This window comes from Seriola lalandi, unplaced genomic scaffold, assembly GCF_002814215.2.
Source record: "Seriola lalandi dorsalis isolate HSWRI2012SDOR001 ecotype SW California unplaced genomic scaffold, Sedor1 jcf7180002054578, whole genome shotgun sequence".
Lineage (NCBI taxonomy): Eukaryota > Metazoa > Chordata > Actinopteri > Carangiformes > Carangidae > Seriola > Seriola lalandi.
Genome location: NW_019525131.1, coordinates 1294004 through 1299252, shown reverse-complemented (window position 1 = coordinate 1299252; position 5249 = coordinate 1294004). Strand labels below are relative to the sequence as shown.

The following is a 5249-nucleotide window of genomic DNA, read 5'->3' as shown; positions in this document are numbered from 1 at the left end:
TTTGTATTGTTTTTATTTTTATATTTCATTTTTATTGTTGTTAATTAATTCTTAATATGTTTTTAATCTCAATTTGTGTAACTGTGTACGGTGTCCTTGAGTGCCAAGAAAGGCGCCTTTAAATAAAATGTATTATTATTATTATTATTATTATTAATGTTAAGCCCCTTTTTACACAGCCTGTTCAAGGCAGGAATACCGTGTTTTGCAGTTCTGTGTATAACACTTAAGTCAACATTTACTGGAAGTGTGTATGAATTGGTGTTTGTATGGAATTACTCACCAGAAATGTGCCGACAGAATACAGAAACAGATCCACGCGAAGGCTCATGGATCTACCAACACCAGGACAATGCTGAGGTGAACTTGGTAGCTTTTAAATGGGCCAAGCTCAATGTCCTAACATGTGAAAAAATAAAAAGTTTAAAAAATGTATTTATTTATTCACAATGTAATCATCGTTTACCATTTCTAGAGTTGTATATCTTACCTAGAACAGTAATAATGTCAAGGATTCAGCTGAGGACCACTCAACTTCAGGACTTCAGGACCACTGGACATATTTGGCTCAGCCTGCCTTGTTAAACTTGATTCCACCTTTCCCTGGCAGCCGAAGACAGAAAGTTCTGGAAGAGCAAGTTAGTCGATGGACTCTTGGAAGAGAGCAGTAGCGTAGTTAACACGCAACTGTCCCGGAGCTCGAGGAGGCGGAGCCGAGTGCAATGCTCTGATTGGACGGCAAAGATTCAAACTTCAACATTTGAATAAGGCGCCTTTCTGTCCAGGGTGTGTACTCAAATTTAAAATGCATATATTTATTTCAACCCGTTTTCCAAACATTGACTTTACCTTAAAAGTATAATGGGGAAAAAATCTGAAACTATAACTATATTAACTATATTTTGACAGTTTACCACTGCTTATACATGTTATACATTGACAAAAACACATTCATTCAACATTTTTGTTGTGAAAACGTACGTAATTACACACGATTTTTGTAAATTAACAAACAAATCTCAATAAAATTACAGAACAATTACTTCTTTTACTGTTGTCAGTAATTTTATCTCATTTTATAATCTTTTTACAGTATTAAACTTGAATTTAAAAGTTTAATCTCTTAATTAACAAAGAAATACTTGTGAAATTACAATACATTTGCAAATGTATTTTAACAGTATTTTTATGTGTAAAAAACATTATTTTCTTTTTTAAAAATGGTTTTATGGTTATTCACAGTCACAGTGTTTTCATGTTATTTTACATTTGACATGTAAAATCAGTCTATTTTGTAATTTTATTAATATTTTCATGTATTTTAAAAATACAGGAAAATCTGTAAAATATACAGTAAAAATTGTGTTAAATTACAGATTTTTTTTACAGTGTAGGTGAGTATGTTGTGCAGACCCAGAAGTCTCTCATTACAGACTGAATCTGATTCAGGAAATGATGGGTAGACTGTGGAGGTCGATAAGTGGCAGAGTGACATCTGTAAGGGTTTCACTGTTTGAAGGGAGGTCCACCAGATGAGCACTGCAGTAGTCCAATCCTATCTAATTTTATTTATAAAGCACTTTTTTAAAACATCACTGTTGACCAGAGTGCTGTACAAGAACAATCAACTACAAAAAAGACATAAAACACAAGCAAAAGAATCTCACATTAAAAGTACAAAAAAACATAAAACACATGTAAAAACAACAGTTAAAGGTATAGTGTGTAAGATTGTGCTGCTTGATCCACCTCCATAGGGGGCAGCATTTCACCTCTTCGCCCCTGTCCAGTTAATCATATTGTGGTTTTCCCCTGTTCCTTATAACTTATTATTTATATGTGCATTTATTGTTGATCACTGCACTGAAACAAATTATGAGAACTTGTAATACAAACAGTATGTTTTTATTTACCTAAAAAAATATGAAGGTAAGGGGATTCTGCATTACACATGGGTGTCAGGCTGCAGCAGCATGAGGGATGATGACATCATCACAAAGGCAGAATCAGAAAATAAGGTTTATTGCTGGTAAACCTACCAGCAATATATCTTCACACGATATTCCTCTTGGTGTTTGGTGCAGTATACAATAAACCAGGGGTGGACTGGGACAAAAATTCAGCCCTGGCATTTTCTGTTCAGCCCAGCCCACTACATTATCAGCGGACACTACATAGAAGTCCACTAATCTCGCGGCATCTTCTCTCATGCATACTACCAAGGAGAGTCATATTCCTTGATAGCAGTTAACAAATAAAGCACTTAACTATGAACTCAAGGAATAAAATTGACAGCTATAGCAATCAATCAATCAATCAATCTTTATTCATTATAGTGTCAAATCACAACAGAAGTTATGTCATGACTAGGGGTGGGATAAGACTAACGGGAAGAACCCTTATGCTACCCTTTCAGTTTTTAGTCTGTGACTGTGAAAATCTTTTGGTGTAAGCCCAGCATTAGTTAAAACCAGACTCGGACAATAATATATATATAATATATATAAAAATATCCTGGCAAATAATCTAAATAGAAACATATTACAGACAGTAGCAGCATTAGAGCTGAAACTCACTCACTCAATGGTGACTCAGTCATTATGAAACCATAAATAGAGAATTGGAAAAAAAAAAACCTGCAAGAAACAAACAGAACAGAACTTGTACTCAGTATCTGTGTACTGACAAGTATATGTTGCCATGTAGCCTTTTTGTGATGTAGTGACACTTAGTGAACAAAATCTGTCATGAAGGATGACTTAAGTCTCAAAAGAGCCCTAAGGCCTACATGCATAACTGTTAACTGCAGATGTTTGAAATTAAAACCATCAATATGAAAATCTTCAACCAGGAAATAATCATAATCAAACCTTTTGTTTCAATCTGAGACAAAACAAGTTGCATAATAAACTCACAAAGTCAAGACGAAGCTCTCAGATATGATGGATGACTCAAGCATCATAGAAGAACTTCCAGCAGGTCAGGAAAACCTGTTTGACAGGAGATAATGGTAGCAGAGAATATAAAGAGACATTTATGAATTACCAATTGTCATTTTATCACACATATAGTATGTTTCTTCACATAAACCTTTAAACATACACATATTGCATTCCTCTCACCACATGAAATAAGCTCAGGAACCCAAAAGTGGCCCAGTGAATGAGGGAGTAGACAAATCAGGTCCTCAAAAGGGGACAGTGGGAAAACAACTCCTTAGGCTCTCATATATAGGGTGGTCAACCTAAAAGAGACATGGAAACATTATTAAGTCTCTCATCATCACAAATTAAGTATGATTTCATAAAACATAAAAAATGATAAACTCACCATACTAGAGGAGACAGCCAAACTTTGGTGCAGTGAAGGCAGAGAGAGAGCAAGTCCTCGAACATGGACGGAGGGGGAACAACTCCTCAAGCTCTCACATGTCAAGTGGTCAACCTGAGAGGGAACTGGATACATTATTAAGTCTGAAAAATAAAAAAAAATGTTTTCCTCTGTCCTGCACCTAGAGTTGAAAACTTTTTGGATGTGCGTTTCTTTCAAAACCTTTTAAAACTTATGAAGTATGAATTTATACAACATTAAAAAATACATGATAAACTTACCAAATTCTAACAGTGGACCCAAATGAGAGTCCACATATAGAACAGAGGGAGAACGACTCCTCAAATATATCAGAACAACCTGTAATGGAGAATAATTGATAATTTAGTGTACACGATCACACCATTAAGGATCAACACATAAGCACAATAAAACTTCTGAAAAGCATCATTAATATGACAAATAATGAATTACTACATCCATAATCTGCGATGTGTGATAATAACAATAATATTAAATATTTCTCGCCTTATCAGTGGAGCAGCTTTTTAAGCAGCTCACTCTTCTCTGCAAGTCTGTCTATCACAGAGTCAGAGTCCAAGGCCATGAGGATGTCTTTCTCTGTGACCATCAACATAAATGCCTCCAATTTATCAGATGAGAGGGTGCTACTGAGTCTGTTTTTAATAAACTTCAAAATTGAAAATGTGTGCTCACAAGCCACCTGTGTGAGGGATAATGTAAGCAGGTATTTATAAGCAAGGCCTAGGACAGGGTATGCATCTGTTAACATGTTGAAACGGTGAAGTATCTGGTAGCAGCACAGAGGGCATTCTTTGCAGGAGCAACAGCTTATGGGAGTTATCTCAACCTCTTCTGTGTTGTCCTCCTCACCACCTGATCCATCTTCTACTGTTGCTTTGTACTCTGCCAATGGGGATGCCTTCAGCCTGTTCCACTGAAGTGCAAAGCTTTTCAACTCAAATGCCTGCATATTTTCCTTGGTTGCTCTGCTGTCAAATCCTTGCAAGCACTTGCTTAAGTCTTGAAGGGCAGACTGGGGAAGAGCACTGGTGAATGAAGTTTCTGGGATCCAGACATGCCAAGTCAGCATATAGATTGCCGTGTGTTAAAAAGCGCCTATGAATGGCTTCAATTGCTGTGTCCATGATCCGGTTATGCACTTTCATCTCATAGGATTTTTCTGCATCATCCAGGGTCTCATCCTGAGCCATCTCTCCAGGCAAGACTTTCTTCATCCTCCTCCTCTTTTGTGGCAGTGTGGCCTCCACTTCAATGTCTGTGTCATCTCTGTCATGGATTTCTGTGTTTGTCCAGTTGACAAATGTGTCTGCTGCTTTTTTTACAGATTCAAAATCTCTTTCCAAGCTTTTCAGTGTATCCTGTGTCGATGCCACCATTCTGTGAGCAGAGAGGATGTCCAACCCCTGCCGTCTGAAGGTATTTAGACAATGGAGAGGTATGTTCAAATATGCGGAGGAAGAATTGAGCCGTCAAGATCATCTCAAACTTGAGCAATGACACTGCATATCCTCTGGCCATGACACGGATACATGGTTTCACTGTTGCCTGTTTCTGTATAGCTGATAATGTCAACAGCACATCAATGTACAGACTTTCCAAAGGAGCCAAACACCTTCTTCAGGGCCTCATGCTTGGCCCACCAGCGTGTCTCGCCAATAGGAGCAAGGCATCTACGTCTTTTGTTTCGGCGTGACTCTTCCCACACATTCATCCTTTGATATGACTCTTTGATGAATACCGCAATGCCATTGAGGAGCGCAAACAGGGACCCACTCTCAATAACAATCTGGATTGTGTTTGCAAGCACCAGATTTAGTACATGTGCGTAGCACCATACATGCACCTGGTTTGGAGATTGTGCAGACAACAGTGAG

General features: G+C 37.5%; 1 long non-coding RNA gene across 1 annotated transcript in view; it reads right to left on the bottom strand.

The window, feature by feature from the left end:
* The window catches only part of LOC147818471 (uncharacterized), a 2560-nt gene extending 1909 nt beyond the window's left edge, over positions 1–651 (bottom strand). Inside the window, exons 1-2 of the long non-coding RNA XR_015437933.1 lie at positions 491–651; positions 284–399 (exon numbers count right to left, since the gene is read on the bottom strand). This is a non-coding gene — a long non-coding RNA (uncharacterized LOC147818471). The remainder of the gene's footprint in view (positions 1–283; positions 400–490) is intronic.
* Positions 652–5249: the final 4598 nt, after the last annotated feature.